The sequence below is a fragment of the Thermobia domestica genome, chromosome 1 (genome assembly GCF_964235325.1).
Source record: "Thermobia domestica chromosome 1, izTheDome1.hap1.1, whole genome shotgun sequence".
Lineage (NCBI taxonomy): Eukaryota > Metazoa > Arthropoda > Insecta > Zygentoma > Lepismatidae > Thermobia > Thermobia domestica.
The window spans coordinates 179275511-179286171 of record NC_137454.1 but is presented as its reverse complement, the minus strand read 5'-3'; positions in this window follow the sequence as shown (position 1 = coordinate 179286171).

Here is a 10661-nt window from a genome sequence, read left to right as displayed (position 1 = left end):
ACTAAAAATAGATTTAATAAATAATGTTTAATTCGAAACAAAATGAAATCAATTAACATGAAAGTATAACGGTCTCACCCGGAAGGATTTTCTGCTTCAACGAAATCGAATTTCCGATATGAACCGTAATTAAATAATCAAATTATTATTTTCATTCTATATTCTCGTAAATTATTTGGTACTGATCATGTAACACAATTTGCAAAATCGACAGGTAAAATTTAGTATTCTGCATGAAGACATTTTTATAATGAACAAAATTTTACATGCGGCACAATTAAATAGTAAGTTATCCAGTGTACTTTCTGTTTACAAGGAGAGTTACTAGTATAAATTTTTACAAGTGTTTTAAAACGATTAAAATAAGTGAATGCACTCTAAAGGTGACTATAATTGGTCCTATTTTGCGCCAGCAGAATATTTCTGCGCTGTGCACAAAAGCTGCATTTCATGTTCACAAGAGAATTGTTACAGTGGGAAACCATTACAAGTGTTATAGGAACTCCTAACGTTGCAAAAAATCTACGTGTTGTTACAACTTTGCTTACGAGCGTACTCATCATCATTGACGCGCCTGTTCGTTTCGGAACTAACCTTGTGCTAAGTAGCAGGCCCACCAGCCAGACATCTAAACTGGTTGGTTGTGTTTGTTGGACTGTAATTTTATAACATAAGTCTGGACGTTGTATTTATAAACAAATCGTGCAAGAATTGTAATTTTTCAAAACTTACTAACGGTAACGAACTTTAATTTCATCTATGCTAAGTGAGGTGTTGTCATGTCCAGCGCAAATATTTTGGAGGACAATAAGAAGGAAGTTAGTGAAAAAATTATAATTTCTCAACAATCATTTTGACTGTTGTATCTAAGTTTTACCTACACGAAATATTTTATCTCAGTTTACAAAATTTTAATTATTATTGGCTACTCAGCTCGTAATGTGTAAGATGCACGATTCTCTTGATAATTTTTACGAAATACCTTTTTTTTTTATATTCATTCATACATGTCAATATTTACTATATATCTATATCAAAAATCTGTTAAAATTTTGGTATAAATTTGCCACCGACAAACTGTGAGGGCAACCAACTTCAAACTTCCACGAAATATATCACTCAACACCACCAATACATCCACCAACTTTCTCTCGAATTAAATTATTTTAGGCTTTCATTCGTAAATGAGTTGAGTGATGAGGACATGCGACGAATTACTCAAATTTACTCAGTGTGATGGTGACACTCCTACAACAAGCCATAGTTTTCTCTTCAGACAAAAGTGTAATTTATCGATCTGGTCAGAATAAGGAAATGTTTTTCGTGTGCAGGAAAAATACATTATTATTATTATTATTATTATTATTATTATTATTATTATTATTATTATTATTATTATTATTATTATTATTATTATTATTATTATTATTATGAAGAGTTAGAACACAATCCTTCTCATGTTATTATATGGTCTGAAATGTCCATTAGGGATCCCCATAAAACCATATTTTTCTGATTGTACAGTCAATCAACACTCTTTCCTCCAAATGTTGCGGGATTGACTTTATAACAGAGCTCCAAAGACTGAATATTGTTGCTGACAGTTGGCTCCAACGGGATGGAGCTAATAGTACATTGTGCTCTCCTTGTGCGGGAATTTTTGGATGAGGTGTTGCCCCAGAAGTGGACAGGGAGAAGAACAGCAATTATGCCGGAACCGATTGAATGGTTGTAACAATTAAATGCATGTATCGTTAAATTTATATACCAGACCAAGATGGCGGAATGACGATTACATAGAAATATTTACACTTAACATTATGTACAATTTTTTTCTTTTCATTTTGTAACGAGGAATATAACGAACAAGTACAATTGTAAATATAATTTCTTTTCTAACACAAATACTCACAACTTCTTAATATTGAGTTCTATAATACTGTACGTCGGAGTTTATCATAATTTGCTAGGTTAAAATTCCTTTAATAGAAAACATCTAACGAGTTTCCAAGGATGTACCATATGTTAACATTAAATTTACTCAAGAATTTTCAAACCAAATTTAAAAATTACTAAATATGAAGTATTGAATGTAGAACAATATTAATTATATACCAAATAATACAGGATGTGGCGTAAGTAACTCCCTTTTTTAATTACTCAAATATGTTACATTAGTTAAATGTATAAATAAAGTACAATCGTTTCTGAGAAATTACGTATTGCTCATAAAAACAACAAAACTATGTCATTCATCGAGATTAAGTAACATTTTTAAATTGCCCAATTTCTTGTAGAACTTTACCAGCAACACTTCTACAAACCTTTTGATACATATTACTCAGGAATTGTTTCTGGTTTCAGGCTGTAAACAAGATATTTTAATACAACAAAGAAGAAAAAGTCAGGTGGTATGGTGATCTTTATGGTCAATCGATTGCTCCATGTTGTCCTATTCATCTACTCTCAAAATGAACATTTAACCATTCCCGAACGCTTAACGCGTAGTGGGATGGTGTACCATTGTGTTAAAAGTAAATATCATTCTGATTTTGAACTCGGGGCCAAAATTCAGCGTATGTAAATAATTATATTGATTAACAATGATATCAAAGAATATCTGCCCTATTGTTCCCATTGAAGAAATGGCAACGCAAACTATAACACCTGGTAAGTTAACATCTTTTAAAAAAAATGGCATGGGGGTTAGTATCGCTCCAGTATACACAATTATGGCGATTGATATATCCCTTACTCGCAAAAATTCTAATTTGGAGGGTCCGTGGAACGTAAAACTCAAAAATGTCATTTCATTTTTCTAATTAACGGGGGCCAGAATTACTTACTTCACAAAATAAAGTTGAGGGAGTGACAGCGACCTCAGGGGATTAGAAGCCCCACAGGCCTCGGTTTTTTCTACCTTCATCACAATGTAGACAAAAAGAAGGTACTTGGTCCTGGAGCTCGTATTTAGCTTCGTGGTTCTTATTGGGCCCTCGCAATTAGAATTAACCTCTCTCACTCTTTGCTACTTTGTTAATCACAAGGTCATATGTCAAGGTCAAGGTCAAGCTCAATGTCCTACAATAAAAAGAAAAATATTGTAAAATATTGTAAAATTACATAAACAAACCTAGAAATAGAACAAAAATAATATGTAATAGTAATAATAACATGTAATAGAAAAGAGTGAAAGATAGAAAGGATGTTACTTATCCCGCACCCTATACGTAATGTGATGCAGAATTGTTACCAAAAATGTAATTTTCGACACATTGTATGAAGAAACAATAAGCACTTTTCATATGCCCGGAAGTAGTACCTTACTAATCTCTAATAACTATCAAAAATAATAATACTATAACTGTTTCATATTTTAATAATTTATATCTACAGTATATCCCAAGCTACATTATGACTTTTACTCTCTTTAGAGCAGTAAAAAATTGCAATCAGCTGTCTGAAAAGAAGATTCTGCAATGACCGGATAGGATTGAAAATACCCAGGAACGATCTTAGTTAATGAAACCAAGACTAGAGTTAGGAGCAACTGACTGACGTTAAGGGGCCGCGTTACACCAGGATTACGTTCCTCCTTCCACAGTACATATATATATATAAGTAACCTCTCACAATTAGAAACTTAAAATTCGTTTCCAGTTATGTGTCCATTACATTACGTGGCCTCCTAGGAGCCCCGATATCACCTCGTGTGACAATTTCGTGTGGCAATACATACGAAACACGTCTCGAAATAGTGATACCAGAAAATTTTAGATTTAAAGCAAGTTTTTAGGGAGGCATTCGAGGAAATTACACCGTCCATGCTGCAGAAAATCACACAGGACATGGCGCCGCATCATGTTATGGAGCGGCATTGATGATTCCCATACTGACGTTCTAGATTACTAAACAAGCTGGAACATTAGGGAATAACAAAACTTTCGGACCATACTCTATTACTATGGACTATGAGCACTGCTTTTTAATCTAGCCTAATCAAAAATGTTCTGCATTTAATCAAACACTGAGGGTTGTAGTGGTTCAAATGTAAAGCGTCCACTTCTCTTGGATGGGGTCTCTAATTTTATCCCAGTTCCCGCCAAGTAGTCTTCGTAGTTGACAAACATCGTATGCGTGGGTTTTCTCGGTTTTTCCTTTATCTCCACCTTTTACAATTCACCATTCCATTCAGTAACCTCATCACCGTCTCATTTAGCCAACACGATATACAGTGGGACATAAAACTTAAAATTTTCATTTCATTTCTTATTCTAAGCGTTAGGCAAACCTAATATTAAACAGGGCACAACTTTACGTTCTTCTAGCATTTATATACAATTCTGCTACACTCATTTAACTTATTAAAACTGCGCTATCAAGCGTAACAAAACATGTTATTACACGCATCTATAGCTTATCACAACTAAATCTAATCTTTTAAATATAATTTGAACTGTTTTATATAACCTAAGCTGATTCCAAAATAATCATCCACACACTAAAATTTTTAAATCTAACTTTACTGCCTACTAATTAATTTATGCTAACTTACAGAAGAGATACTTTACCTGAATTAGGACCATTGACATCTTTTTAGTCGTGAAATTCTCCTCTTGTTATCTTAAATTAGGGAACTAGAATCTATAATAAAAGAGAATAAATATTATATTGTGGAATTATAGAAAAAAATTAAATGAAATCTTTGAGTTTTACGTCCCACGGTTATGCCGGTTAGGCTAAAGGAGACGGTGATGATGAGAGATGAGTGAAATGGTGGAATGAAGAAAGTGGGAGGAAACGGGAGAACCCCGAGAAATCCTACGAGCACGATGTTTGTCCACCACAAAGTTCACTTGGCGGGGGTTGGGATCAAACCCGGGACCCCAAACACCAGAGGTGAACGCTCTACCACTGAGCTGTGGAATTATAGAGTTTGAGGTTGTATATAATACTAATGTCAATGTTGTTTCCAGGAAACAACCCAGTGTTGATTTCATTGTCTTTATTATTATTGATTTGTAAAATTATTTACCTTATTTCATGATATGTAGTATTTTTCTTGAACATCAGTTGTCCGGATAAGCTTTGTAGTGTAGTATTTGTCCCTTTCTAAGGAACTTGAGATGCGTTAAACATATTTTTAGGGTGACAATATGGTCAATCACGTGCCGAATTGTTTCGCCTATCGCAATATAGGTATTCGATTGTGTGACACATAATTTAAAATATTCAATTTTACTTTACACTTGGAGGTTTTATATGGCATACATGTTTTGCATGAGCATTTATTGGTGGCGGAGAAGAGTGAGGCTCCACAACCAAGTGAAGAAACTAGATATAAAGATTTTATCAACCCCTTTTCGTTTATGCAACCCACATTACTTTGATGATTATTTGGTTGCTGTGTATTTACTACAGCTGTATGATTTTACCTGACGTTGCAGAAATTAGACGTATTTGATTTTCTTTAATTAATTAATTAATTATTTATTAAAAATGATCAAATATTTCACTCTTAAGAAAGTTTCTTGCAAATAGCTTACTTGATTAATGAAAACTGCATCACAATTTGATCAACAGTTCTTGATATAGTCATGTGCATACCTAAAACATACATACGTATATACAAGTAGAACTAAGATTTAAAAAGTAAAAAACAACTAAAAGTACACCTTTTCAGTGTAAGGAAATTCCACATAGACCTAATTACACCATCTCGAAAGTTTGTTTCATATAAATGCGTGTTCAGAATGAATGATGGTGATTGGAACGAAGAGGTATGGAATATAGAAGTAGGATGAGAGAAAATAGAACAGGTGACTACTTTTTAATACCTGGGTAGCATTATTAGTGATGACATGAATTGCGAATGTGAAATAAAACCAAGGATAGGAATGGCGAAAGAAACTTTTGGGAGGAAGAAAGTACAACGTGTGGGACCTTGAATAAAGAGTTGAGAAAAAGGATCATAAATTGCATCGTGTGGAAGAAAAATGGATATTATACAAACAATGATGGAAAACGTCTAGAAGCTTTCGAACTGTTGGTGTGGAAAAGAATGGAGAGAATTCGCTGGATCTATCAGAAAACGAGTGAAAGGGTGTTAGAGATGGAAAAGAGAAAAGAACAATTTTAGATGTTACTAAGAAGAGGAAGAGAAACTGGATGGGACATTTGTTAAGAAGAAATTGTATCATGAAAGACATATTAGAGGGCATGGTGCCAGGAAAGAGTAGGAGGGAGCGAGGGAGACTACAGTATATGGACCATATCAAAACAATAGTACGTGAAGACGAAGGCATTAGCGAAAGATCGCGGAACATATAATTTTCTCAGTTGTAGCAAGTGACCTGCCAATGATGGCAGAATACCTATGATGATGATGATAGAATCAATGATAAAAAAATCTCCAATAGAAGATATAGCAAAACCTTTAGGCGTGACAACAACTTTTCATCTTTCTTGCCAAATTCATATTGAAATGATTATGAAAGGTTCATTCCAAACATTGGGACTTGCAACGATGAATACAAATGATTTAAGAAACGTAGATGCAGTATTTAGTCACTACAATAGTTTTGTGAGAACTAGATTAAAGTTCGCTTGTATAGTTTGGAATTACTTCATTAATGATCAATTTTAACTCCAAAAAAGTAGAGATGGTGAAAGCTCAATTAAACGCGCATTCACGCATAATGTGACATGTTGCTAACTGTGACATCAAAGTTAACGAAACTTCGCTAACTTTAAAAGGCTGCAGTTAATTCACGAAGCATTGGTCGAGAATGGTATTTGGTGTGTTTATTACTCATGTAAAGTTGAACCATCTGACAAAATTTCAGAATTTTATAAGATGGTGTTTTCGAGAAAATGGCGCCCAAAAATGGCGATTTTTGAAAATTTTCTAATTTCTCGAATTTTTTGCGACAAAACGGTTGCACACACAAGCGATACAAAAATTTTTCGGAAAGCGGGTAACGAGGTCTTACCAACCGCGAAAACAGAATTTTAAAATTCGAACCGGAAGTGCTCGAAAAAAATTCGCAAACTTCGACTTTTCAGATAAATTGACGTTGAATTGTTAATTTATGTACAAAAAGATACGCATGCGCAAACCAAACTAATAGAATATAGTTTATTTATATCCCTATGCACATACGACAACAAGAAATGAAATTAAATGAAATCTTTGAGTTTTACGTCCCACGATTATACCAGTTAGGCTAAAGGAGACGGTGATGATGAGTAATGGATGAAAATGGTGGAATGAAGAAAGTGGGAAGAAACGGGAGAGCCCCGAGAAAACCCACGCACGACAACAAGAATTATAACTCTACCTGTCTCCATAGCCGAATGGTGAGGCTCCGAATTTGACCATTTTCCATGTCTTCTACAATTCATAAATTGTACTCCCCGTCTTTGATGGCCCATTACTTGGCGGGAAATTTTTTTTCGACAAAACAAAAAATGTGGGTCTCTTAAAAACATGTCTAGTTGCTATAAAAAAAAGTTTCAACAATATCTGAAATGGCGATGGTACAATTTTATATTTTTTTGCCTGAGTTGAAGGAAGGCACCATAGTTATATTCTATATCAATATACAAATAATCTATCTATAGATTCAAAAGATATGTTTGAATCTATCAACAAAAAATGTTTGGCGAAAACTATAGTAGTGAAACGTGATCAGAGTGAAAGGAAAAGTTAAATTCACTGTCGCATTCTCGACTGAATTTTTAACCATAACAATGTAGATAATTAAAAAGTTTAGGAAACTATACGCCATAAACAACTAAAATCTACTGTTTTAATGAAAGTTATCCTGGAACATATATTTTAATTTGGGGGAGTTGTTGAACAACCATATCCATCATCTTTATTGTGAATTATTTTCGATGAATTGACTACTACAAGTATTTATGATGGCTGAACGTTAGGGTAAACAAATCCTAAAATTGCATCTGTTATAAGTCATGAAAAGACAGGGTTGCCCGCAGGCTAGCTTCAGGGCGCAAGTTACACTGAGGATAATTTTTCGGGAGAAAGGTTTTATTGGAAATGGACAATGAAACTGGAGAATAGTAAAGTTGGGGGGAAAACTGATAAATGTAAGGAGAGGAACATTTACTTCGGAGAAGAACTGTAAATTGGTGAGGCAAATTATAAATTTGTGGGGAAAAATGGAAATTTGGATATAGAAAGGTAAATTTGGGGAAATGAATGGTAAATTTGCATGTGGAAAGGTAAATTAGGGGAGGAATGGAAATTTTGGTGAGTGAGTAGCCCTGTGGAAAGCTGCATCACCACGAAACCAAACATGTCTGAGAAACGTGAACTTTTCGATCACTCTATCCAGCATTGCTATTGCAAGTATTTTATGATGTGATTTACCGTTTAGCACAAATGTTTATAACAGTTGCACTTTGTATGCAAACACGAAAAAATGCCTAATTAACACCTTCTATATCTTGGACATAGAAACTTGAAGTTCATTGACAATTATATTTTTTATTGTGTTAGCAGTTATGTGGAAGAATACATACAATATATGTATATTACAGAAAATCAAATATTGGCTTGAATGATCCTCGTATGTTCTCACTTGGGTTTACTTTTAAAATTTGCTATAGATATTACCGAGGTATGCAATGAAATATTTGTTTTTTTCGTTAAATTTCATTACAAAAATCTACAAGAAACTGTATCTTATAAATCAATACATTTTATTACTATTTAAATCAAGAAAGTTCTCTTTTTGACTAATACAATCACATAGTAATTGAATAAAATTATGTTGGTTAAATATAATTTCTTAACTTTCGGGACATGGATTAAATAATATTAGGATTTTTCTCGGCAATTGACCTTGTTTTGAAATGGAAAAGTGCCGTAGTAGAAGACTAAATCAGAAGAGAGAAAGATACAAAATAGTTTTATATATATATATATATATATATATATATATATATATATATATATATATATATATATATATATATATATATATATATCATAATTCAATTTTCTACAGTAATAACTGGTCACTGCAGGTCAAACAGCAACTTTCAATATAGCAAAATATTAATTAAGTTCCTTTTGTGTAACGAAAAAGTCTTTGTATAGCATCATTGGTATGTTCTTTCCCAACAATGTATGAATCCAGTGAACATTTTTTTTAAAAAAAAAAGTTGTTTAATTAATTACTTTAACGTAATGATTGTAGTTAGCGCTCTAATCTAATTGCTGGTCAAACGTGCCTGCTTAATCTTGGAAAAATCCATTTATTCTGAAACGAAACAAAGACTACATTTTCGGTTCAGCTGTTTGTCGATGTGCGTATGAGATTAACAGGATTACGGTAATACAATTTCCTAATACAATTTCCTATACGTGGTAATCTACATGTGTAATGTTATACATGAGAAATTTCTGAGGTAAAACAACAATTTATAATAACACGGGATTGAAGTACGTGAAAGCATGTTTTAAATAGTAGAAATTGTTGAAGTGAATGGTTGGCTGCCCCATGCTGCTGCCGGTTGACGTCTATCTCTGTTAATTATAAAAAAAACAGAAGAGGTAGCATATATGCATATTAGTTACATGATGCAAGAACAGAAGGTTTGCTGTTTAGTTGTGTCCATACTCTATGAAAATAATGTATAAAACGCATTTCTATGTCTTATAATGCAGTTATCAGGTTTCGTTTTCGTAATCAATCGTAGTTATATAAAAATGTCGTAATCCAGTGAATAATATATATTAATTTTATACAAGCAGCTATTTACACAAATCTTATTTTTGCTTATCAGCAGTAGCATTGGGTTGTATAAGACATGACGAACATTATCTACCTTTACATATTAAGAAAACGTAGCACTTCTATTTCTTATTAATTAATAAGTATCAATACACTACATTACATGCTAAATTATTGAAATATATTTGAAAAATGTAATATGCTTCATTAATAAGAATATAATTAATAGTTTATCGAATTTGAAAATCACGTCATTTTTTTCCAATTGAGAAATAAAAGTTTTATCCCACCAAAAATACAAACGCGAAAAATGTAACCAGATTCCTGAAAATTTATGACTTTATTGGGCCACAAACAGAATAAATATCTGAAACAATGTCAAGGAACTCTATATTGAAATTCGGAAATGGGAATATTAAATTTGCAACTTCAGTGCTGACAGCAACTTGACAGACAGAAACCTCTTGATTCAATACTGTATAGAGCTTGTTTTCAGCACCAAAATTGCAAATTTAATTTTTCAGTTTTCTTATTTCACATAACTTGGCATAGCTTCAGTATACTTATACAGAAGCGTTTCATTTTGGAAGTGATCATAGACAACTTGCCTCTGTTTCTCATATTTATGTTTTTGGTGGGATATGACTACTGTTTGTAATTCATTTGCAATAGATTGCCGAGTATCTAAAGTGGCAGATAGATCATTAGTTATTGTATTCAATAGTGATAGTGTTGAGTAGCCAATCCTTACATTTCCTTGTCAAATTTCAGATTTTCTCGTTTATAGGAATTACCCATTTAAGTTTCTATTAGTTTTCAATGACAGCAACTCAGCGACCCAACATTTAATTTTAACTTACCTGTGCCGGTATTTTTCTCCATGAATTGTTAAATTTG